The sequence below is a fragment of the Cervus elaphus genome, chromosome 16 (assembly GCF_910594005.1).
Source record: "Cervus elaphus chromosome 16, mCerEla1.1, whole genome shotgun sequence".
Lineage (NCBI taxonomy): Eukaryota > Metazoa > Chordata > Mammalia > Artiodactyla > Cervidae > Cervus > Cervus elaphus.
The window spans coordinates 12648533-12675772 of NC_057830.1; the positions used below are offsets into that span (position 1 = coordinate 12648533).

Below are 27240 nucleotides of genomic sequence, written 5' to 3' on the forward strand. Positions count from 1 at the left end.
CCTCAACCGCCCCCCTGCCCCCCACACATATGAAAAGGTCTCAACAATGGTGTCTTTCTCTATTTGTAGGCTGTATCCAAAAAAAAAAAAGTATGTGAGGCATCACTCCAAACAAAGTAAGTTTCTGCATTATTCCACTATGCAAATGACATCATGTGAATAGAAGCCGAGAAAGTCAGCTGTCCTGGTAGTTAACTGCCTACAGGAAAGTGTGGTTTGGCCTTCCACACACTTACACCCAGGTGCAGGGCTCAGTCAGCCCTGCATAGCTCTGCATTCGAGCCCGGTCAGGCTGGGTGGGAAGAAAGGCAAGCAGGCGTCCTTCCCTCTCTCCTATCTGGGGGTTGGGGCTTCCCCCAGAGTCTGCACAGCTGGTCTCTGCTAAAGGAAACCCCAGCTTCTGTCCTGGACCCACAGGATCAGCACACACACCTTGGGGAAATCACAGGGATGGACAGACGGTCACCTAAAGAACTCCTCTCTCTTCACAGAACTTGGAATGGTACGGGTAACCGGGTCCACATACATGCGCTCCTTCTAACCAAGAAAAATAAAAAACCCTGGAAGGTCTGGCAAAATTCTCTAAACCTCAGTAACCCAGGGCATTCTAAGACCTGTGGGGTAACGTTCAACCCAGTCCCCTTTGACAACCCAGGAAAAACTGCTCTAGCATCACTGTTTATCCTTGCTCAGCGCAGTAATCATCCTTTCCAAGGCTTCCTCACTAAATCATATATAGAGCTCATGAAAAAAACATCTGAGCAGAGAGCTTAATAGTTCCAGGCTGGCACTGGTATACACTGATTTGATTGCTCACCAACCCTATCTAGGAGATATGGAGTTTGGGGCACTCAACAGAATAGAATGCTCACCTAGAATCCTGTTGATGGAGCCCCAGGATTGCCATCATCACCTGCTCTTGGCATCATCAGCAGAACTGGCTCAAAAGGCAGCATCCAGGCTCCTCCCACAGGGATGAGGCTGACAGTCTGTATCACATAGACACTGTCGGCCCCTTCCGTAGTCACCTGGCTAAAGAATCACATGTCCAGATATATTGCTCAAGTGAACAGACAAATTCCCTAGGAAACTGGGTCTTCATGTGGGGCTGAGGCCCCTAGACTGAGGACAGACACTGGACAGTCACTGGCCTGAGGTGAAGAGTCCCCACCTCCAGAGACGTTTTGAGGGGGAACTTCCCTCCAGCAGACAGTGATGAAAAAGAAAACTTCACAGGGGCATTGTAAACTGGGTTAGGTGCTACAATGTTCTGCTTTTTTAACCATGTTTTTTGTGAATCCCCAATTGCTTTTTTCTAACTGAGTCACTTCCTTAAATACGTACAGGCTTATTCCAGTCCAGACCCCCAACGCTGGCTGGCACCCTGAATTTGGTGGAAAGGTCTGGACCAAGGGTGAAGGTCACCTCTTATTTATTTTACAATTTTTATTGGAGTCTAGTTGACTTACAATGTTGTGTTAGTTTGGCGTGTACAGCAAAGTTAATTAGCTATACATACACATATATCCACTCTTTTTTAATCATTCTTTTCCCATGTAGGTCATTATAGAGTGCTGAGTAGAATTCCCTGTACTATATAGTAGGTCCTTATTAGTTATCTATTTTGTTTATATTAGTGTGTATATGTCAATCCCAACTTTCCAATTTATTCCTCCCTACTCCTTCCCTCCTGGTAACCACAAGATTGTTTGCTACATCTGTGACTCTATTCTGTTTAGCAAATAAGTTCATTTGTATTGTTTTTTTTATTTTTTTAAGATTCCAAATATCAGCAGTGTATTTGTCTTTCTCTGCCTGCATTACTTCACTCGGTATGACAAAATCTAGGTTCATCTATGTTGTAGTAGATGGCATTATTTCATTCTTTTTTATGACTGAGTAGTATTCCATTTGAATGCAGAGTTCCAAATAATAGCAAGGAGAGATAAGAAAGTCTTCCTCAGCGATCAATGCAAAGGAATAGAGGAAAATGACAGAATGGGAAAGACTAGAGATCTCTTCAAGAAAATTAGAGATACCAAGGGAACATTTCATGCAAAGATGGGCTCAATAAAGGACAGAAATAGTATGGACCTGACAGAAGCAGAAGATATTAAGAAGAGGTGGCAAGAATACACAGAAGAACTGTACAAAAAGGATCTTCACAACCCAGTTAATCACAATGGTGTGATCATTCACCTAGAGCCAGACATCCTGGAATGTGAAATCAAGTGGGCCTCAGGAAGCATCAATATGAACAAAGCTAGTGGAGGTGATGGAATACCAGTTGAGCTATTTCAAATCCTAAAAGATGATGCTGTGAAAGTGCTGCACTCAATATGTCAGCAAATTTGGAAAACTCAGCAGTGGCTACAGGACTGGAAAAGGTCAGTTTTCATTCCAATCTCAAAGAAAGGAAATGTCAAAGAACGTTCAAACTACTACACAATTGCACTCATCTCACATGCTAGTAAAGTAATGCTCAAAATTCTCCAAGACAGGCTTCAGCAATGTGTGAGCCAGGAACTTCCAGATGTTCAAGCTGGTTTTAGAAAAGGCAGAGGAACCAGAGATCAAATTGCCAACATCTGCTGGATCATTGAAAAAACAAGAGAGTTCCAGAAAAACATCTATTTCTGCTTTACTGACTATGCCAAAGCCTTTGACTGTATGGATCACAATAAACTGTGGAAAATTCTGAAAGAGGTGGGAATACCAGACCACCTGACCTGCCTCTTGAGAAATCTGTATGCAGGTCAGGAAGCAACAGTTAGAACTGGACATAGAACAACAAACTGGTTCCAAATAGAGAAAGGAGTATGTCAAGGCTATATATTGTCACCCTGCTTATTTAACTTATATGCAGAGTACATCATGAGAAACACTGGGCTGGATGAAGTACTAGCTGGAATCAAGATTGCCAGGTGAAATATCAATAACCTCAGATATGCAGATGACACCACCCTTATGGCAGAAAGTGAAAAAGAACTAAAGAGCCTCTTGATGAAAGTGAAAGAGAGTGAAAAAGTTAGCTTAAAGCTCAACATTCAGAAAACTAAGATCATGGCATCTGGTTCCATCACTTCATGGCAAATAGATGGGGAAACAGTGGCTGACTTTATTTTGGGGGGTTCCAAATCACTGCAGATGGTGATGGCAGCCGTGAAATTAAAAGACACGTACTCCTTGGAAGGAAAGTTATGACCAACCTAGTCAGCATATTAAAAAGCAGAGACATTACTTTCTCAACAAAGGTCCATCTAGTCAAGGCTATGGTTTTTCCTGTAGTCACGTACAGATGTGAGAGTTGGACTATAAAGAAAGCTGAGTGCCAAAGAATTGATGCTTTTGAACTGTGGTGCTGCAGAAGACTCTTGAGAGTCCCTTGGACTGCAAGGAGATCCAACCAGTCCATCCTAAAGGCGATCAGTCTTGGGTGTTCATTGGAAGGACTGATGTTGAAGCTGAAACTCTAATACTTTGGCCACCTGATGCGAAGAACTCACTCATTTGAAAAGACCCTGATGCTGGGAAAGATTGAGGGCAGGAGGAGAAGGGGAAGACAGAGGATGAGATGGTTAGGTGGCATCACCGATTCAATGGACATGAATTTGGGTAGGCTCTGGGACTTGGTGATGGACAGGGAGGCCTGGTGTGCTGCAGTTCATGGGGTCGCAAAAAGTTGGACACAACTGAGCGACTGAACTGAACTGAGTATTCCATTTTGCATACATAACACATCTTCTTTATCCATTCATCTGTCAATGGATATTTTGGTTGCTTCCATGTCCTGGATATTTAGCACTGCCACTATGAATATTGGGGTGCATGGATGTTTTGGAATAATGATTTTCTCCAGAAATATACCTAGAAGTGGGATTGCTAGATCATATGACAGCTCTATTTTTGGTTCTTAAGGAATCTCCATGCTGTTCTCCATAGTGGCTGTACCAATTTACATTCCCACCAACAATACAGGAAGGTTCCCTTTTCTCCACATCCTCTCTAGCATTTACTGTTTGTAGATCTTTTGATGATGGCCATTTTGACTCGTGTGAAGTGATATCTCATTGTAGTTTTGATCTGCATTTCTCTAATAATTAGTGATGTTGAGCATCTCTTCACGTGCTTTTTTGACCATCTGTGGGTTGTTTTTTTTTTTTTTTTTGAGAATTATCTATTTAGAGCTGCCCATTTTTTGACTGGGGCTTCAAAGGTGGTGCTAGTAGTAAAGAACCCGCCTGCCAATGCATGAGGTGTAAGCATCCCTCATGTGTGTTCGATCCCTGGGTTGGGAAGATTTCCTGGAGAAGGAAATGGCAACCCACTACGGTATTCTTGCCTGGAGAACCCCATGGACAGAGGAACCTGGTGGGCTACAGTCCATGGGGCCGCAAAGAGTCAGGCACAACTGAGCAACTCAGCACACAGCACATATACATATTTTTTAATTGGGTTGTTTGTTTTTTTGTTATTGAGCCGCATGAGCTGTTTGTATACTTTGCAGATGAATTATTTGTCAGTTCCTTCATCTGCAAATACTTTCTCCCATTCTGTGGGTTGTCTTCTCATTTTGTTTATGGTTTCCTTTGCCCTGGGAAGTTACCTTTTATGTGGGTTTGTTTCAAAGAAAGATTTGTAGCACTTAAGAATAAACTCAAAAAAAAAAAAAGAATAAACTCAAAATTATGTCTCTGGTATGTCTCTCATCCGGGTGCTAGATAATCTCTACTGCCGATCCATGAGAAGTTCAATGGTAAGACAAAAAGGACTGAATTTACCAGGCTTCCCAGGCACTTCTGAAAACCTTTTTTATTTTACCTCTCATGGCAAATCTTTACTCAATACATTCATCCACATTCCTCCTTATGACAGAGTAAGCTTATTAGAGCTGACAAAAAGTCTTGCAGGAGTTGGTAAAAGGGGATCTCAGTGACCTGCATCCCACTACCAGTCACCAGTTAAGCTGAAAGCCTAGGATTCTGGTCCTAAAAATTTGGGTCCATTTTCCAGTTGAGAAACAACTTCTGATCTACTCAAAGTATCACAAGGGAGCAAGCAGAGATGACTGGAAGAAGTCTCAATACAACAGCACAAGTGCTTTGTGGGGTAGGGAAGGAGAGGGATGTCAGTGAGATTCTCCAAGTCAAAAGGGGGGGCTATGGGTGGCATGGAGGTCGGGCCTGGAGAACCTCCAGGCGCAAACATTCTTTATCTGATCAGTGTAAAGGATGAACAATTGATCTGCTACACAATTGCTGGAAGTTTTAAAGTTAACTTTAAAAACTGTTTACTTATTTGTATATGCCACAAAAATGAAAGAAGACTCTGGTTAATTTAAGAAAACAACCAACTTGGGGAGGAATACATGTGCAAGGTGCTTCCATTTCTATCTCATTTAACACAAGTTTTGCAGCAGGGAGGTTTTGGTACACTCATATTTTGTAGATGAGGGAACTAAGACTGTTCCTGTGACATGCTCTAGACCTCACAGAGAATTTGGCCAACACACTAATGAATCCCTGGTGATTCAGTGGTAAAGAATCCTCTGGCAATGCAAGAAACGAAGGTTCAATCTCTGGGTGGGGAGATCCGCTGCGGAAGGAAATGGCAACCCACTCCAGTATTCTTGCCTGAAAAATCCCATGGACAGAGAGGAGCCTGGGGGGCTACAGTCCATGGGGTTGCAAGAGTCAGATGCGACTTAGCAATTACACCACCACCACCCAATGAGTGTGAGCCCTGCGAGGACTCTGGATAACTGGGGTGGTATAGTATGTGCATATTTGGCTCTGCTCACCCCATCTGCTCCAGTCAAACATCAAACCAACCATGAAATCCCTAAAAGGGGGAGCTCAAAGGACAGTGACATCCCCACCAAGTTCTACAGCTTTGTCCCCTTCCCTGGCATTCACGCCATGACCCCCTCAACTCAGACATGGATCCTCCAAGGCAAAGAAACCACCTAAGGGAAGCTCCATCATTTCATCCCTACCCCATCCTCTGCCTGAATAAGGAAAGCCTCATCATTCTACCTCCAAAGGGTACCTTTTCCAATTGCAAGGACCATGGGGTCTTTCTGAGATTCCAACCAAGAAGGGAACAAATGCCACTTACATGTCCTTTGATCCTACTCAAACGTGACCCCCACACACACATCCTGGTAACACTCATTGCTCTTAGGTTTGAAAGATAAGTTCCAAAGAGAAAGAGGTCAATGGGCCCAAGGATGCTCTCAGTCCCTCTGCCTATGATGTCTGTCCTCTTCTGCACCTCCTCAGTCTCAGAATTCACTTCAAAAGGCAAAAAGAACCTCTGGCTGAACCCTGGGAAAAGCACATCCTGCTTTACTGTAGGAAGAAGGCAAGATCTTGATTAAGTCATTTTTCTGGTGCTCAACTTTCATACACTGGGGCAAAGAACAGGAATTACATTTGTATTGGGATTTCTGTTTTTTCAAAAGCCAGCCTCTAGAGCCTGTCCTGGACTAGGTTTGGCAATTATACTTCCGCCCTCCTATAAATTATAATTCATATCTATGCTAACAACACACTAAGACAACAAAATCCTGAACAGTCAAAAGGAGGACAACAGTATATACAGCAAGGTAAACTCATTAAGGCAGAAAGTGGTCAAAGTGGGGTAGTCATTTAATACACCTTACAAACATCTTCATCAACAACAGTTGGAAAAAATTTTTAAGATTTGGTTTTAAACTTTAGTTACTGTATAGAGCACGCCATTTCTTAAGTATTCTTATTAATCAAGTTCTATTTAAATCACATAAACATACTCTATAACTTTCTTTTTGAGCAAAATATAGGTTTGCCCCAATATCCGAAAGTAGACCATTCCTATGAAACTTTTGGTAAGCTGAAATGGCATAAAGTAAAGAGAATCCCTGACTTCATGTTACAGCAGGCATTTCACTTTTATGAAAGACCCATGTTATAATTTGATAATAGCTTTTTTCATAAAAATGAAAATCTTTGGATTTCTTTCAGTGAGTGAGATGCAGATCTTGGGTAAAAGCTAAGTGGCAATAATTCCAACTTTCAGAAAGTGGGAAAAACCTGTAGTTGTTTTTCCTGTTAGAAAAGAGATGCTTTCCACTTTCTATGATACATTTCTGGAAAATGTGTTTGAAGGACATATGTCCAAAACTCAACAACAGTCATAAATTCTTAGGAGGTGATTCTCTAACAAAGATATTTCTGTCTCTCCCTCTCCTTCTCCATCTGTTTCCCATGATGGTTCAAGGAGACACTGCATCTGTCAGGCCCAAGCCACCCAAAGTGCTCCTGGATGAGGCTGGTGCTAGTGCAAGGCCCCGAAGCTTAAGCTCTTTTAGCATTACAGAAAACCTGCCTCTAGGTGTCAACTTTAAGCAGTACCACCAAAAAAAAAAAAAAAAAAAGCAATCTTTTAGCAAAACTTACTAAAATTGTTGAAACTGTTAAGGGTATTCATCAATTCCTTGAAATTTCCAATAGCTTGCACAGGCTGTCTGACCAATAATCTAAGCAAATGGTGCCTCCCACTCAAGATCCAAAGGACAGCCATTCCAGAGGCTAATTCATGAGAGATCATACCAGAGTTGATAAATGGATAAAATTAAAAACTAGAACTGGTTTTCAGAAGTCAATTTTCAACATGCTCCTGTTTTCATCGTTAAAATCCCTCAACACAACTCCCATCCAAGTTCAATTTCATCTTTATCTGAAACATTCTCCATTGTCCAGATAAGTAGAGACTTGTGATGACAACCTTGATAGAAATCTAGGACATGGGTGCTTTAAGAGTCCACCAAATCTATAGAGACAGTAGAATCTAGACAATAATTATAATAATTAATTAGAAAGTCTGGGGTATTAGCATTCTTTAAAAAATAAAATTTAATAGTGTAATTTCTATGTTAAAATATTGAAAGGTTTAGAAATAAAACCACCAGTGGATCACTTCCCCCTCACTTGATAACTAAATTAAGACAATCTGTTCCATTTTATTAGCCAGAGATCCTGAGGCTAGTGAGTCAGAAGGAGCCACTTATGAAAGTGAAATAAATTCTGACAACACTACCCTAAACTCTGCAGGCAGGAAGCCGTTTCAACTGCCATGCCAGAACTATGAGATAATGGGTATTTCAAAATGTTTGTCCCATCTCAAAGCCCAGTCTCACACTAGCATCTTGGCATCCCAGAAAGAAGTTGAAAATGAACTCCACTGCCAGAGAAACATCTCAACACTTAATTGCCCAATCTGTTAGTAAGGATTCTAGAGACTCAAGTCCTATTACTTTCGTTTCTCCTGGCTCATGATTAATTTTACTGGTGCAGCTCAAAATAACTGCTGGGCCCTCAAGACCCATGGTGTGCCTACTCAAAGGAGAAGATGCCCTTTAAGCAAAGAACCTATGTCAAAACTGGGGAGGGGCGGTTGGCAGCAGACAGTCATTAAGGTGCTTTAAGGCAGTTTCAATTCTTATAAGACTTTATGTTTAAAGAAGCAGTGGCCTCCTTACTAAATATGCCTCATTTACTAAATATGCCTCATTTCTAGACCTGTTACTCTTGAAATTTTATTGATCAAATCTGAGGAGGCTGCCAGAAGTTTAATCAAATTGGGAACATTTCCAGGAAGAAAAATGTGATGCTTAAATGAACTCTCCTCAGTTAGAGCAAATCAAGGAAACAAATCCCCCGAGATTACACCAGTGAGTGATGGGTTTGTACTAATTCAGCCACCAGGTGCCAGCGACCGGGGGTTAAGATGGAAAGGCGCTCCCTAGGAGTTGTTAGCTGACTCGTGTATACCATACAAACGTGTATATCTGTGAGTGCGCGCGGTCTTTTCGAAGGTACATACTTTGCCTGGGAAGTGGGGGTGGGGGGTCCGCAAGTTTGCCCAAATTAACGGCGCTGCACTTGGTACAGATTTGCCAATGTCTCACCACAAAGCCTATCAGAACCAAACTATTATTGCCCCCACGCGGAAACTGGCTTTACTGGGTCTGGAGAAATAATCCACCATCGCTCCAAACGAGTCACTTCGCTCCCAGATGCTCCACTTTTGCGGATTGGGGAGAGATTCCCTAAGGCTGCTCATCTGGCACCCGAGCAAGGGGAAGCTCAGAAACCCCCTTGCGAGGTCCGCTCCCGCTGGTCCACCCGCCGCCTGGTTCCCCACCACCCGCAGCCGCCGCTTCGCCTTCCGCCCTCATCCACCACCCGCGCCGACGCTCCCCGCCCGCCCCGCCTCCCGCCGCGGGCTCTCCCGGACTTCCATTCGGTCCCAAGTTCTCCGCTACGTTTCTCTAGAATTTCTCAGGGCCGCCAGTATCTCCTAGCTCCTATCCCGGCAGGCGCGCCTTCTCTTCTCCACCGCGATAACAGAACACTTTGTCCAGCGCTCGCCACCACGACCCGCCCCTACGGCCCCCCCACAGTGTCCCCACGAGGGGAGCAAAGACTTAAAGTCTCCAGCTTTACCCGGCATAAAACACCAGATGCTAATGGCTGGGCTCCCGGCCTCAGACCAAACTTCCAGGCTCAGCTCGGACTCGGATTCCCCTCCTTCCGCGCGCCGACGGCTGCTCCCTCCTCCGGGAGCTTCTTCCCAGACCTCGTGCCCCAAAAGCTCTGGCTGGTTTGAGACCCGGCCGTTTTCGGCCTCCGTCTCGCTACAAAACTCCTGACTTCCGAAAACGCCCCCAGCGCTACCATCTAAGGAGTCAGGACCCGCACCTTCCTCTCGAGCTGGAACCAGCGGCTCCATCCACCGCTGCTCCCAGGTTTGGAGAGGCGGCTAGGGCCCTTTGATTTTTCTCTGCCTCTCCTGTACAGCCCGGTTCTGCTTGTGTTTGGCGGAGGGAGTGGGAGGAGGGATTCCTAACCTTATTTTTTTTTTTAACATATATAAGTGAATAAGTATTGAATAAAGCAGCCAAACGCTGGCCCTCCCCCAAACCTAGGAATTCAAAGCCACATGGTCACAGCCCGTTCCAGGCAGGCCCCCTCTGCGCACACGCTCCACTAGGCAAGGACCATAAAAGCCCTTTAAAGTCCGCGGTGCAGGCAGGGGCCTCCCAGATCACCAGTCCCTCCCGAGCCACCCTATCCCCGCGCCAGAGGCCCCAACACCAGAAGGGCGCCCCGGGGACTAGGTGTCTAAGGCCGCCGCGCCCCAGCTTGGACACCCACCTTTGGGCGCCGGATCCCGGGGGCGCTGTCCTCGGGCTGCGCTCTGGCGCGGCCCCTGCCTCCTCCTCGGGACGTCCGGGAGATTCCGCGGAAAGGCGTTCGGCTGCCCCTGACTGGGGCGAGCGCATCTGCCGAGAGCCGCGGCCGCCCGGCGCGCTGGAGTGCGGGGAGCGCCGCCCCGCCGCCTCCCGGAGCCCGCCCCGTCCCCGCCCCCTTCTCCGTGCCCTGGACCTCGGCCCGCCCCTCCGCTTCCACACCCCCTCCCCAACCGCCCACACCTTCAGTCTGTGGTTTTGGCGGAATCATTACACAAACTGAGAAACCAAGAAATGAGGGGATGGGTAGATTGGAGGGACGGAGGGACGGAGGCATGGGGCAAGTGAGACCGAGTATATCCTAACCCGGGAGAGGGCTGTGTCTGGGAACGTGGACCTGTGTTCGCGCAGGGGTGGGCGTGTCGGCGTGTGTGCATGTGGACTTGTGTGTTGGTGTATACATACATGCATATGTGTGTATATGGGTGTGTGTGTGTCCTTACAACGCCGAAACTGCTGAGTTCCATACGAGGGGTCGAGTTCCTCGAGACTGTGTCTGGTAAGGAAGCCAGCTGGGAGCGGTTGGGAGGCGCATCTTTGTGATGCTGCTGGCGGCTCCATGTGTTTTGGGCTTCTCCCTGATGTGGTCCAGAGACTGAGATGCGGACCAGGATGTTGCCGGTCACTGGCCTGCCAGAGCCTTCACGCTGCACTCCTGTCGTGGCAGCTGGTGGCCTGTTGCCAGAGCGCGTGTGTTAACAAAGCCAGCGGTGGGGAAAGGAAGCAGCTGATACACCGCGTGGGGCTCGATCCGATCCGGAGAGAGGCCAGCCATCCCCCACTCCCGAACTGTCTGAAATTTCAGCATGTCATACCCTCCCCCACTATGAATATTTAAATAATGTTAATGACCCTTTGAAAGTGGACCGTCTAGAAATCCCTAGAGGACTCAGAAACACCTCACACACACACAGCAGTATTTTTAAAAGCAAGGCGTTCTCCGCAGGAGAAATGTAATATGAACATAATATATAATCAGATTTCTTGAATTCAGCTTTCCACTAGGCATGGTCAAGTTTTTCATTTTCCCAGTGATCTTCTCTCTCCAGCTCTGCAGGTCAGAGACCCTTACTCTCCTAGCTTTCATCCTCTGTTGGCCTGCTTTTTTTCTGAACCGCTGGTCAAAATACTGGGGTCCTCTTTTGAGAGTCAGTTCTGCCTGCCAGGGTCCTTGATTTCCTATGGGGTTTCCCTGCAACTCAGATGCTGCCTGCAATGCAGGAGACCCAGGTTCTAACCTTGCCTCAGGAAGATCCCCTGGAGAAGGCAATGGAAACCCACTCCAGTATGCTTGCCTGCGAAATCCCATGCATAGAGGAGCTGGTGGTCCACAGTCCATGGAGCTGCAAAGAGCCAGACACAACTGGGCAACTAACACTTTCTTTGATTTCCTATACAAAAAATGAGAACATGGGGACCTGTCCAGAAAGTCTGTCCAGCTAAAGACACATTAAAAAATAGCATCCAACCAGAAAGGTTTACCAGTTGGAGGTTTATTCACACCTTCCCTAAAGGGGAGGTGGGGGGTGGGGGTAAAGACTACAATGCAGACCTCAGCTGTTCTCCTCAGGGTTCCTGAAAGTCTATAGGCTTCTTTTTGTTGGCATTTAAGAATTGTTTCACCAAAAAGGCATGTTTGTCTCTTTGACTATTGAATTTCAATAGAATTTACTGACCAGTGGCCGAGATTACAAAGCTTCAGCCTCAATAAATCCCTTTCCTCCCCTCCTTTCTTCTTTTCTTTTTTCCTTTCTTTCTCTCTTTCTCTACTTCTTTCTTTCAGCTCTTCATGTCACTGACTTGAGTTAAATATTTGGGTGCCCTACATCATGATCTATTTTTCATTTTTTTTAAATCTCTTTTTAACATTTTTATTTTTTATATGTATTTTTAAAGTCTTTATTGAATTTGTTACAATAGTCCTTGTGTTTTATGTTTTGGCTTGAATTCGTAACCCCTGCATGGAAGGCAAAGTCTTAATCACTGGACAACCAGGGAAGTTTCTTAACATGTTAATATCATGTGAAAACTCACATTGAAATGAACATGTTTGGGGACAGTTATTTATTTATATGGACCATAGATTCTTCAAGGAAAGATTCTAACAATACAGAGGTGAGATTTTTATAAACAGTATTAGGGGCAAGTGCATCATCACTCTTTCTTCCTATATTCTTACATTAGAATGTATCATTTACAAATCAAATTTGTTTCATAATTAGAAACAGTACAGCAGTTTACGGGCTTCCCTGATAGCTCAGTTGGTAAAGAGTCAGCCTTGCAATGCAGGAGACCCCAGTTCGATTCCTGGGTTGGGAAGATCCACTGGAGAAGAGAAAGGCTACCCAACTCCAGTATTCTGGCCTAGAGAATTCCATGGAATTTGTTCACGGGGACACAAAGAGTCAGACACAGCAATTTACACCAGCTTTATTCTGAACTCTTTCCTAAAGCAATGTCAGTGTTGATATTACTGTAATATTATGTGTAAATATGAATTAATGTTAATTTTCTGTTAATATTAATTTTAAACTTCTGGCATATCCTATAGAAGCCTACAGGGAATATTAATTTAGGAGAAATACATATTCAATAGATATTAATTTACAAGAACATTTCCTTTTCTTTCATCTTATAAGATATTAAAGAGGAAGCCATGATTAAATTACCCTCTTTTCAAATATAAAGGCATGGTACATACCAGGACCCAAAAATATTTGTTTAATTTGTTCTATGAAATCAATACAAAGGTATGACCATCTGCCTATGAAAGTAAAAACTGTTTTAAATTAAGATTTTTCCCCCTAGGTCGGTGGTTTTCAATCAAGGGTAATATGACATCCCAACCCCCACACCCACCCCTGGACCGTTTTGGCAATGTCTGAAGACATTTTTTGATTGTCATAAGGGGTGTGGGGTGCTACTGATAGAGGCCAGGGATGTTGCTAAATATCCTGAAAGGTACTGACTGCACTGTCACCCAACAACAAAAGGGTCATTGCATCCAAAACGTCAGGAGCGCCAAGGCTGAGCTATCTTGCCCTGGACTCAAAGCCAGGACTACGGGGGCTTATCTGGTGGTGCAGCGGGTAGGAATCTGCCTGCCAGTGCAGGGGACACAGATTCGATCCCTGGGCAGGGAAGATTACGCATTCCACAAAGCAGCTAAGCCTGCGCACCACAACTACTGAAGCCCATCTGCCTAGCCTGCGAGCCACAAGAGAAGCCGCCACAACGAGAAGCCCATGCACTGCACCTAGAGAGTAGCCCCCACTCACTGCAACTAGAGAAAGTCCCCTTGCAGCAATGAAGACCCAGCGTAACCAGAAATAAATACATGAATAAAATGTTTTTTAAAAAGCCAGGACTCAGGACCACAGGTTTCAGGACCATGTCTGTGTTTATTAAAAAGGCGAACTCCTGGGCTCCACCTTTACCTACTAAGTCAGAATCTCTGGGGGCAGGACCAGGGAAACTGTGTTAACAGCTCCTAGGGATTCTTTTTTTTTTTCCCCTAGGGATTCTTAAGAACAGGAAAGTGAGAAACACTGGAGATAAGAAAGTGAAGTGGAGTGAAGTTGCTCAGTTGTGTCCGACTCTTTGTGACCCCATGGACTGTAGCCTACCAGGCTCCTCAGTCCATGGAATTTTCCAGGCAAGAGTACTGAAGTGGGTTGCCATTTCCCCAATGCATGCTTATGGGCTCATCACATCATATGTGTCTTAACATGATGATAGTTATTAGAGCTGAGAATGTTTTATGAAATATATAGGCTCTTCAATCCATGTTAAGAAGCACTTAGGAAGCAAATAAAGGGCTATTGATTCTGTGGAAAAAAAAACAAACATAGCTGGGATATGAAAATATTAAATGCTCCCTACATCATTAGGGCGCAAAACCGCCTATGGAACTGTTGCTTGGCAAGAGAGGAGGTTCAGGACATTTTTTCCCTATGACCTAAGTGTACATATTTGCTTATGTACCATGCCATATCACCTGCCCATTTTAAATGGCGCTCCTGAGCAAGAGTGGCCTCCAGGGGACCCCAGAAATAGAATGTACTTAGTAGAGAAACACCAAAAGTAAAGTTTGGGTGTCTGGCAAGGGAGTAAGTCTAGACACAGATTGACAGAGCCTCTTCTTTCTCCCCAAGCTTAGAGAAGAGTAGAAGCTGGGGGAAAAAAAAAAAAAAAGACCCATGAGTGGCTCAGAGAGCTGAGCTAAAAACCCAAAGAAGGGGCCAAGACTGGTCAATCATAAAAAAGAATTTGCCATTTCCTACTTCCAGCAAGGAGAAAGACATCAATAAGCATCAGTTGGGTATAATCCTCAAGCCCAAAATGTGTCTCATAGAAAACAAACGCTTGCTAGAAAAAAAGAGTAAGAATAAGATGGAAAAGCAAACAAAACTGTCACCAAAAAGGTTGGCCCCTATCAAACCAAAAGCCCTAGATCTGTGGGACTTTCCCACCAAGTACCGGGTAAAGTCATTGGAATGTTAGGAACAATCCCAATCCCAAGGGCATCCCTATGAGACCAGATGTACCACTGTAAATCTAAGACAAGAAACAAACAGGGAAATATTAGCAACATACATAACAATGTTAACATGCAATCTAATATGCAAAGAGTTCTTACAAATCAATATGAAAGTTGAAGAAAATTACCAACTCTCTAATGGAAAAAAACAAACCAGTCATTTATAGACAAATAAGTATAACTGGCCATTAAACTTAGGAAAAGATGCCCAAACTCTTCCTCATCTAAAAAAAATGCAAGTGAAAATACTAGAATAATATATTTTGCCTCTGATATCAGAAAATACATTAAATACAAATATCTATTATTGGTGAGAAACTGATGAAAATTAACTGTACATTGTTGAAGGAAATATAAACTAATATTAATAGATTGATAAATTGGTTAGACAATTTGGTGATAGCTCTTAAAATTAAAAAAATGTTTATACCATTGACTTGCAATTCACTCTTGGAATTCAGACACTTATAAAATCCGTGAGTCAGGAGACTGAGGTGGTAGGGAGGAGTCAGTGAATGAGAAATTTCTGATCACAGAAAGGGCTAAAATAAAGAAATTACTTAATATAAACTTTTAAAGTTGCTTGCTGTGTAATGTTGTAAGTACTTCAGATATCCCCTCAACCTCTAATAACAGCATTTATTTGGAGAGCCAAAGGCAAGGGGCTTATATATGACTTGGTGCAGATTGGATATCAGGCTAAAAGGATGTGAGATTAAGAATTCAGACAAAAGAGGGCTTCCTTGGTGGCTCAGTGGTAAAGAATCCACCTGCCAATGCAGGAGACATGGGTCTGATCCCTCATCTGGGAAGATCCCACATGCCTTGGGGCAACTAACCCCAAGTGCCACAACTACTAAGCCCACATGCAGCAACTCCTGATGCTTACACGCCCTAGATCCCGTGTTCCACAGCACGAGAAGCCCCCGCAATGAGAAACCGGCGCACCACAATTAGAGAAGCCCCCTCTTGCCACAACTAGAGAAAACCCAGCACTGCAATGAGGACGCAGCACAGCCAAAAATAAATAAATAAGGTTGTTTTAAAAAGGAAGAAGAATTCAGACAAAAGAGGAAATCAGAACAAGAAGTGACCAGTAAAACCAACTCCATCCCACTCGAGGTAACTGCCTGAGTGAAAAATCCATAAAAACAGTGGGGGTAGGCACTGGACCACCTCTAACATTTTGTGGGTAAGGTCCAAGTAATTTTAGTTTAAATATAGAAGGAATAATTTTCCCTTGCAGGCTGTAGGGCTTGCCAGCCAACAAACTCCTAGGATGCACTCCTTTGGCTTATTTTCTAATTCTGATAGTGGTAAAACTAGATGACTAGGATGTTTGTTTCATTAAGGGAATTTCCCACTTAAGATGTTTCTCCGCTGATTTCTGACTCTTATAAAACGGCAAAAATGTCTTCCCTAGGTAATGTAAGAAATGAAGTCATCCTTGCCTTTTCCATAGAAGAGATATTCCATCCATATAATGTTTGAACCATCAGCTTTATGAATGAATGCACAGCATATAAGACAGGCTATGGGCTGTTTGTTTTGACTTCTAGTTGTTTTACCAAATGGAAAACACTCTCCTCAAAACCATCTCTTCTCTAGGGTCACGTCTGATTGCTGAGTGATGGTCAGCTCTTAAGACTTTGCGTCCTCTGAGGACTTTCCTGGTGGTCCAGTGGCTAAGACTCTGTCCTCCCAGCGCAGGGCACCTGGGTTCAGTCCCTGGTTGGGGAACAAGATCCCACATGCTGCAACAAAGATCTGGTGCAGCCAAATAAATAAAAAAGAAAGAAAGAAAAGGAAAAAGGAAAGACGTTGCATATCAGTGTTTCCCAAGCTAGCCCATGTTGAGTGTAGCTGGAAAATGGCGGGGGGGGGGGGGGGGGGTGGGGATCAAAAAACAAAAAACCTGAATTAATTTCCCTAGAAGATCTGGAGTTCAGGAATCTCTGTTTAAGTTTCTCACGTGATTCTATGACACAGCCTGGTCTGGGACCCACTTGGGGTGGACACAGTTATCCGTGGGCAGGGGGAGGAGAGAGCAAGTGAACACAGGGGCGAGGATGGCCGTCACACAAGAACACTTGGCTCTTGGACCATGTTTACCCCCGATCTTGGCCTAGTTTGTGGCGGCCTGCCTTTGCTTCATTTCCTCTCCAGGGTCTCTGGCTTCCTGTGCCCGAGGAAGTTCCTTCCCAGCCTGTTCCACATTTATTTCCTTCCCCTGCATCCTCACACTTGGCCTCTCCTCTGCCAAACCCTCTAACACAAGGAAATGGTGACCTGATGACATTCACCCCAATGCTTGCGACTCCTTTTTTTCCCAAAGACTTTTACAAACATTCCAGAGAAACATTCCAGAACCCAAGCAACTTCTGCCCATCTAACTGCTTTCATTTTGTCCCACATGGTGTAGCTGGACTTCTGCCTTCTCTACGTTGACAAAGTGACAACCGTGCACCCAGACTGCCCCTGATAACAAACATTTATTTAAATGGTATCATTATAAAGTGTAGGTCTCTAGTATTCCAAATGAAAAGCATCAGTGAAATGCAGCAACGTGGGAGGTGCCTGGCTGGAAAGGATGGAGGAAAAATGCTATTTGTGCAGAGGAAAGGCAGGGTGGGAAAGGCAGAGAGAATGCTGAGGAAAGGGTCCCCCTCTGAGGGAGGTAGGAAGGCACAGATGGCATTCAGGGAACCGCTGTGGGGCCCACATCTTCAGAGCCCTCAAAGCTTTGTGTTAATGACGAGAATGCACTCATGTATTGCTACGGTAATTGACAACAAAGCCCAGAGGCTTAAGTTCTTTGTTTCTTGACTGAGAACTTTATCTCATTTAACAACTGAAGCATTTAAAAAAATCTAGTAAACACTTGGGAGTTCATGCCCTAATGGAGACAGAGCATAAAACAAGGTACTTTTTAAGCATGGCACTACAAACACAAAATCTGCCAAATATACTTGGAATGTACTGGAAGGTACAGAGTGTGTTCACAGACGGGACAATGGGAGCAGCACGCCCAGCGCGGAGGCCGCTTTCTGCTGAGTAAATCCCGGTGAGTTTGCGTCTCATTAGCGATCTGTTTTGTTTTATTTATTCCCTTTTTTGAACTGCTCTGCATGGTTTGTTGGATCTTAGTTCCCTGACCATGATGAACCCGGGTCAGCGGTGAAAGCGCAGAGTCCTAACCACTGGACCCCCAGGGATTCCCCAGAGCTCTGTGTTTTAAATACAAAACTACCTTTCTTTCTGGCAGTTCTTAATTCCTTTTCAATTGAAGTGAGAATGATTTTTTAGTTTTTTAAAAAATGAGACTGTAACATTTTCCCAGTCATGCTCAAGTGTTTTCCTCAGAACTTTTAAGTACAGGCTGTTAATTTATGCAAAAGAACCATAAGGTTTTTCAGTCTTATTAGGGGGGGAAAATACTAAACTTGACATTTTAAATGTTAATAATTGTGATTATCACAGAGGGGTGGTCTGTGCAGTAAGTAGTCTCTCACTTATTTGTCAAGTGTCTTAATATTGAGAACAACCCAATGAGAAAATAGACTTTTCCTTCTACACTTTTGAACATATTAAATTACTCATCCTGGTGTGAAGGTATGTTCACCGAAGACGATGGGGGAATACTATGAAGGCAGTTTAAGTTCATCTACACAGAGTGAGTTAATTACTTACCTAAATAACCACGAAGATTATGAAATATTAAGACCATTTAGATATGGAGAATAATAATAGCTTCTTCTACAGAATATTAAAAGCCTTCATTGGGAGGGGGCCACGATCCATGTAAAATCACTTTAGAAACCATAATAGCTTCTGATCAAGTCAACTAAAGCATAAAATCCCAGGTAATCCCTGAAGTGCCTCCAACTCCTCAAGTAAGGGCCTTTGCCTTCTGCTTCCTTTTCTCCCTCTTGTCCTTTCTCTCTCCTTTAGAAAAAAAAATTTTTATTGGGGTATAGTTGGTTTGCAATGTTGTGTTAGCTACTGCTGTAATAGCAAAGTGAATCAGTCATATATATACATATATCCACGCTCTTCCAGACTCCATTTCGATATAGGTCATTACAGAGCACCGGATAGAGTTCCCTGTGCTATACAGTAGGATCTTATTAGTTATCTTTTATATATGAAAGTGTTAGTCACTGAGTCGTGTCCAACTCTTTGCAACCCCATGGACTGTAGCCCACCAGGCTCTTCTGTCCATGAGATTTCCCAGGCAAGGATACTAGAGTGGGTTGTCATTCCCTCTCCAGGGTACCTTCCTGAACCCAGATATTGAACCCATGTCTCCCACATTGCAGGCAGATTCTTTACCCATTGAGCCACCAGGGAAACCCATCTTTTATATATAGTAGTGTATATATGTCAATTCCAATCTCCCTCCTTTCTCTATCTTCTTTTCTCCTCCCTCGCTTCCTTCCCTCCCTCCCTCCTTCCTTTCCTTCCCTCCTTCCCTCTCTACCTTTCTTCCTCCCTTCCTTGTTCCTTTTCTTTTTAGACCACAGCCTAGTTGATTTTAGGAGCAGGCCCTACAAACTCAAATACCTTTCAAAGCCAGACAGATAACATAAATGAGTAAAGCTACCAGGTATCAGAAACAGTTTGTGACTCCTGTGAAGGACTGCTAAGTAATTTATAGACTGGCTGAGATAAGATAGGCCAGCATGGGGAGAGAACAGTGTGTTTAGATAGATGGCTGCCACTGCTTCTGTGTTATATCAGGCATTTTCTTAACTTGCTTGAAATGGATGAGGGCATAACAAAATGTCAGAGACAGAGAATTAGAGCTAGGAGGAACATTACGTCACCCCAGCCATGTACCTCATTTTACAATGTAGCAAAGTGTCAGTGAATCCAGGGTGTCTGGAGCCCAAGACCAAGGCTTGAACCCTGGTCTGTCATTTATTAGCTGTGTGACCTTGGGAAAGTTGCTCAGCCTCTCCATCCCTCTGAATCCCCACCTTTAAAAGGCAGATCATGAGAACCTTTACCTACAAATGGTACATCTACAACATGACTGTTGTGAGTGTAAAATGAGGCCGTCCATGTAAAGCTGTAAGCCCAGGGCCAGCTACAAGATCAGTTGTTATCAGTGAAGGCAACTGAATCCTGGGAGGGGGGTGGGACTCACACAGAGCCTTTGGGCAAAACTGGGTCAAGGTCAGGACTCAAGCTCAGGCCTGCTCTCTCCTAGGTCAGGGCCGATTTCTTTGCTGTACCTTTGCTTTCTTTGGTATTTTTATTGTTTCTAAAGAAAACAGCACACAACAACAATTACCTGACATGGTATGAGGAAGTTCTGGTTAATTGCTTTTAAGGCCAGAGTCATATCTATGGCCTGTCTCTGGCGGCCTTGGCCATGAGGCCAGACTAGTGCAAACGCAGTGGTTACCATCAGTCTAGGCAGTCCAGGAGCTGTGGTGTCAGCGTGGTTACCCATCCACCATCTCGATCACAATATCCTAAAAATATTTCCCTCTCAGCCTTTTGTTCTAGAGTTTTGAGTTCTGTTAAAGCCTCCAGCCTGTTCTCAATATTCTGGAACATTCTGCAGATACGGGATGCTGCCATGTTCCTGAACATCAGAGAGGGGAAGTGAAGGCTTTAGGCTGATACTCTTGTGTGCTGTGATTTGTGACCACTCTATCCAGACGGCTTGGTTCCCACAAGATGGGGGCACCATCTCATCCCAGGGCAGGGCCCTGCTGGGGAGAAATGAGCCCCCACTGCCTGGCCCCTGCTCCCCTCTCCTTCCAACCTTGGCTCTACCTTTTGCTTTCATTTTCTCTGGGTCGGGATCACTCAGTCAGCCCTGGATCCACCAGTTCTTTAACCCCTCTGCTCTTTACCTAGAAAATCCTTCTCACCAGGCAAGGTCTATCCAACTCCTTCCCTCAAGCCTGCCCCCAAGGCTGCTGTTTCCAGGGCTCCATCCCCAACCTCTTTCCCCCACCCTTATTATCCTGACCCTTTGACAGAGACACTATCTGGGGTAGCCTAGAGTCTTACCTGGGTCTCAGTATCTTCTCTGGAATAGCCGTCAGACATACAGGCTCCAGCCCAACTCCTTCCTAGCAAGCCCCCTGCACTCATCTGCCCTGTATTTCCTGACTCAGGGGTCCCACAGTCCCCAGGTCACTGGCCGTCTTCCTCACTGTGTTCCCCTCTTCCTCTCCCCACTGCCTCTTCACAGGTGATTCCTTCCTCCGTCCCCACCCGGCCCATTCAGCGGCCTCTCAGCAGATCTCTCTGAACTTCGCCTCTCCCCATTCCTGCCCACCTTTCACAGTGTACCTGAATTAGCTTCCTAAACAGCCTCTTGCCCAAACAGAAACTGCTTATCACTCAGTCACTCAGCAGATATTTATTAAGACTTTCCCATTTGTGAGGCCCCATTGTAGGTGCGGGGGATGCGGCAGCGAACAAAGTCAAGTGCTTTCTCTCTGATCCTTACACACTGGGCCTGGAGGTGGAATGGGTGCTCTCCCTGTTCTTCACTGCTTCTTCCAGACTCCTGTCCCCCTTTCTCAATAAAATCCTCTTTCCCCATTACCTGAAGACTTTAGCATCTGTCACTCTCTCTGACAATACTCCAGCCAGGGACCTCCCAGGTGGTCCAGTGTTAAGAATCCACGTTGCAATGCAAGGGACTTGGGTTCCATCCCTCGTGGGAGAACTGAGATCCCACATGCCGTGGAACAGCTGATAAGCCCATGTGCCACAACTAGAGAGTCAATGCACCACAGCAAAAGGTCCCCTGTGCTGCAACTAAGACCCCACACAGCCAGATAAATTAAAAAACAGAACAAAAATCCAGCAACATTCTAAGTCTTAATGATTATAACACCCGTGTGGCTAAGTCCTAAATATCCCAGCTGCTTAGATTTTAACTTTATAAAAAATACTACTGTCTTCCTACTTCAGTCTTCCAGTCTCGTGGTCCTAGTCTAGACTTTGTTATTACCAACAACTGTGCAGCCTTCGTAATCTTGGTTCCAAACATCCTATTCTCTAACCATCACTCTTTCTACTACTATGCCAACTCCAATAATTCTCCAACCCATGACCAAGGCTAATGCAACGATTCTATTGCGCATCATTGTTCCTCATCCCTCCTGGTCTCCCTCTTTCTGCAGCTTGGAGTCCACGGTCTACCCTTTGTGTACCCTCTCAACTCTTTTATCTCACCCTCCCTTTGCCATATTCACCCTGTAGTCAGTAATGCTGGATCAATCCAACTCTGTCCATTCCACACATCCGCACTCACACGCTGACATGCTCAGAGAAAAACATAACAACTGTCTGGCTAGTCTCACTTAAAATGGATCACTCACCTTAAGCAGTGCCTGGTACTTTAAGCAGTACATTTCCCCAGTTCATTCATTACCCCATTCTTGGAATGACTAGGTACACCTTCTCCTTTCCCCTTATATGCTTCTTGCTCCACGTCACTCTCATCTGATGACCTGACCTCCCATCTCACTGAGTAAGTAGAAGCAATGAGAAGATGGCCTTCCCTCTTCTTACCTCTTCCAGGACATTGCTCCCTCGATTGTATCCTCTCCTGCCACATAAATTTTCTCTTGTCTCATCAGATTTGCTATGATCTCTTCTACTTAAAAAAAAAAAAATTCTCTTGACCCTACAGCCTTCTGCAGCTACCACCTCAATTCTCTGCTCCCCCTTAGATCAGACATACGTAAAAAGAGCTATTTCTACTTACTGTCTCCATTTCCTACCCCTACATCCCCATTCTTTCTTTTGTCCCCATCACCCCCCCAACAGAGTGTTGGTCACAGTCATCATGACCTCTCTTTGGACTGCCAAACCCAGTGATCATTTCTCAGAACTCATCTTACCTGACCTTTCAGCGGGATCTGACACAGATGGTCTGTTACTTCTTTTTGAACTGCTTCCTTTGTTTGGTTTCCCAAATACTCCTCTCTGGTTCTACTCAGACGTAACAAGCCATTCTTTCTTGGTCTCCTTTTCTTCCTCATCTTCTGAACATTTAATATAGACTGATCCAGGTCTAGTATCTCTACCCCTTCTTTCCCTCTGTGATCTCAGCCCATCTTGTGGCATGTACAAATGAATCCCAGAGTTCTATCTCGACCTGCCCTAGCCCTCGAAATCCAGACTCACACCTGACCTCTCCACTTAGATCGCTAGACGACATCTTAAACTTAACAAGTACTCAGCAAATTTCTAATTTCCTCCCCAAATCTGCTCCTTTCATAATCCTGTCCATTTTATTAAAGACAGACCTCAGTCTTCTAAGCCATAACTGTTGTCACTCCCATCCGACAACATTCTGATTTTTCTCCAAAGCACTTTATCCACTGTCTTTAATATAATATACTTGCTTGGTTCTTTGTTTCTTATCTATCTTCCCTTACTAAAAAAGTAATCTACATGCATACAGGTATATAGTCTCTTTCATTAATTTCTAGATGCCCGTAGCTTGGCATAGAGTAGGCACTAATTAAAATTTGTTGAATAGGACTTCACTGGTGGTCCAGTGGTTAAGAAACTGCTTGCCAATGCAGGGGACACAGATTCAATACCTGGTTCAGGAAGATTCCACATGCCACGGGGCAACTAAGCCTGAGTACCACAACTACTGAGGCCAAGTGCCTAGAGCCCATGCTCGGCAACAAGAGAAGCCACTGCAATGAAAAACCCATACACCACAACTAAAGAGAGCCCATATGTAGCAACGAATACTCAGGCCAGAGAAAAATAAATACATAATTTTAAAAATTTGTTGAATAAATAAAAAAATATGTTCATGGAACATACATTCGAATACAATGTGAAGAATGGAGAAAGATTAAAAACGAAACAGAAACAGGGAGAAGAATGTCAAATAATATGAAATAAAATAATAGGAAAGAAAATTAAAGGTCAATTGAATTAACTCATGTAGCTATTAGAGCTATACTAGTGTCAGGAGGTGGTAATTGTTATAAAGAAAATTAAAGCAGGGGAAAGGACAGATATTGATGGCAGGAGTGAAGTGAAAGTCGCTCAGTCATGTCTGACTCTTTGTGACCCCATGGACTATACAGTCCATGGGATTCTCTAGAGCAGAATACTGGAGTGGGTAGCCTTTCCATTCTCCAGGGGATCTTCCCAAGCGAGGGATTGAACCCAGGTCTCCTGTACTGCAGGCAAATTCTTTACCAACTGAGCCACAAGGGAAACCCAAGAATACTAGAGTGAGTAGCCTATCCCTTCTCCAGTGGATCTTCCCCACCCAGGAATCAAACCCGGATCTCCTGAATTGCAGGTGGATTCTTTACTAACTGAGCTATCAGGGAAGCCCAACGGCAGAGTGGAGTAGGTATTATTGTACGTAGTATGGTCTAGAAAAGAGAGAATTGGAAAAAGAGGAGTGAGCCATATAACATTGAAGGGAAAAACATTCCTGCATAGGGAACAGCCCCTGTGGAGACTCAGACCCACCATGCATGGAACGCCAGAAGGTCTTCACAGTCAGGAGGAGGAGATAAGAAGGAGGTGGCAGCGAGTGAACTCAGAAAGGAAGAAGGACAGGCCAGACCATGAGGAGCCCACAAGCCTTGATAAGTACTTTGGATTATTTTTTTCCTGAATAGGATGCAAAGCCACTTGTTTATTTTAAATAGATCAATGATTTAAGATTTTTAAAGATCACTATGGTTTGCTTCTGTATGAGGTCTGTGCTACAGGGGAGAAAAGGAGTGGCCAGGAGACCGCTCAGAAGCTACTATAGTAATCTGGGCAAGAGGTGACAGTGGCTTAAACTAGGATGGTTGTGGGTAGTGGTGATAGTGATGGTGGAATCAGAGTTCAGACATAACTGGAAGAAGTGGATGCACCACGCACATGGCATAGAGCATCACACTTAGAAGACACTTAATACCTATTTATCAGACGCATGCCTGTGTACTTCTTATTCTCATGACGATAAAATGTTTTTATTATTCAAAAAATCCCCATTTGGTTATTTTTCTAAGAAATTTCCTTTTTTTTTTTTAAATTTTTTAATTTTTTGGCTGCACTGCACAGCATGTGGGATCTTAGCTCTGACCACAGACTGAACCCAGCCCCTCTGCATTGGAAGCACGAAGTCTTAACCACTGGACTACCAGGGAAATCCCTCTAAATTTCCTTTCAACGAAATACCAACTCACCAAAACAGGCTTTTAAAGTACATTGGGCAAAGTAGTTCTTGAACTTTAGGTAAAAAAATAATTGCACTTTTGAAACACTACAATAAATTAGATTCTCTCATAAGATGATTTCCAAGAAGAATTTAGTATGTCATGTGAAAGAATCACATTGACCCTTAAATTTTTAACATTTATCATGGGTGAGTTCAACTGACCTTTCTTCTTTTTCCTCTTATTATCTGTGGCATTCTCCCCTTAACTCCTTCATTACAGAAACAGCTCTTTTCAGACATGTCACTTGCACAAAGAATGTCTGGCTTGACAGTTATTGATTCCTCCCCTGGGGAAAGCAGATTCCCTTGCCTTTTCTTCGCTCTGGATCTGAACTGCAAGTGAACGGTTGGTTGGGAAGTTAACTGGCTCAGCATCTCCTGAGAAAATGAGGAGCACATGTGGATCTCAGGCCAGAGGTGGTCTGATGTCACAGGCAGGAGGACTTGCTCTGGGCGCCAAACCTTCCTTCCTGCACTGATTCTGGGTGGGACCTTCCACAGGTGACTTTCCCTCCCTGTGCCTCAGTTTCCTAGTCTTTAAAATGCAGACAATTATATAGCATCTTTATCATGGGCTTGTGGTAAGCCCTGTTTGAGTTAATGCTCATAGAGGTCAAAGAGCCTACCGTGCAGATTCTCAGTAGATAGTAACTATTTGTGATTATTCATCTGTGCTAGTCTGCTGCTCTGTAAGTTCCCTGTGGGCCAGTCCAAAGAACCAGAGCAGTCTCAGATGAGAAAGGCTGTTGACTAATGCCTTCTCTTGGGGGATTATAGCTATTTTCCTATCAATAACTTTTTTATTGAATTATAGTTGCTATACAGTGATTCAGGTATACAGCAAAGTGATTCCGTTATATATACATATTTTTCAGATTCTTTCTCATTATTACAAGATATTAAATATAGTTCCCTGTGCTATACAGTAGGTCCCTGTCGTTTATCTATTTTATATACAGCAGTGTGTATCTGTTAATCTCAAATTCCCAATTTACCCCTCCCCCTTCCCTCTTTGGTAACCGTTAAGTTTGTTCTCTATGTCTGTGAGTTTATTTCTGTTTTGTAAGAAAGTTCATTTGTATTATTTTTTTTATGGTTTCACATATAAGCAATATCATGTAATATTTGTCTTTGTCAGTTATGTCATTAAATTTTAATTAAAATAACTTCCTATTTATTGAAGAGATACCCATTGTATGGAAAGCAGTAAACTGCGGGCTCTGGAATATTACAGACCTAGGACTGAATCCTGGCTCTGTTCTTACAGATTTTGTGCCCTTGGGAAAGTCACTTTTTCAGAGCATGGAACTCTTGAAATAAATAAAATAAGGGTCCCTGTTGCATGGTGCACTTGTGAGTCTTACATGAAATAACATAGCATCTGACCCTTAGTAAATGCTGCGGAAAAGAAAGGGAGTGAGTGAGAAGGGAAGGAATGAGGAAGAAAACACGGAAGGAAGGAAAGGAGGAAGAAAAAAGAGACTAAGACAGGGAAGACCAGAGGAACAAGGGTGAGAGATGAGAAAAAATAGGAAGGGTGGGTCAAAGACTATTATAGGATAAGAAAGTTTGACAAAATCCATATGGAGGAAAAAGATTTATTTTAGTAAACCATCAAATACTAGGAAAAATGCTTAGAAACAGGATGCATATTTTTATTTGAAAAAGAAAGATTCTTTTCCTCTTTTGCAATGCCTTTTCTCTTAAGAGGGATTTTCCTATGTCACTCATGGGATAAATTTAATATAAACTTGGAAATTTTTTTCATATTTGGGTTTTGTTCATATTTTCTTTGTAGGAACCAACATATTTAAAATAATAATTCTTGCTGCATGAATGTTTGTCTATTTCTCAACTTAAATAAGGTTTATCTTTTCAAAATTTCCAAAGGATTTATTGCCATTAGTTTGAAAAATCACCCTCAGAATTTGAATATGTTTAAATACAGTACACCACATATATGAGCAGGCACCATAACATTCAGTAAGTTTTTTTTTAACCTAAAAATTAAGAAATGCTGTATAACACAGAAATACAGATATCTTAGGAAAAACTGAAAGAAGAAACTGCTCCAAGCTCAGGCATGGTGGGTATAGAAGTGAAAGAAAGAAAGTGAAGTCGCTCAGTCATGTCCAACTCTTCGTGACCACATGGACTGTAGCCCACCAGGCTCCCCTG

The 27240-nt window shown here is 43.7% G+C and overlaps 1 protein-coding gene across 7 annotated transcripts in view; it reads right to left on the reverse strand.

The window, feature by feature from the left end:
- The window catches only part of PALM2AKAP2 (PALM2 and AKAP2 fusion), a 490983-nt gene that overhangs the window by 107137 nt on the left and 356606 nt on the right, over positions 1 to 27240 (reverse strand). Inside the window, exon 1 of one of the 7 annotated variants that reach the window (XM_043927349.1) lies at positions 10200 to 10359. The exons of 5 other annotated variants lie outside the window; for them this stretch is intronic. The gene's annotated coding sequence lies outside the window, so the exon portion shown is untranslated. Of the gene's footprint in view, positions 1 to 9488; positions 10081 to 10199; positions 10360 to 27240 lie in introns of those variants that run through there. One more of the 7 variants, XM_043927348.1, reaches the window with a different exon arrangement.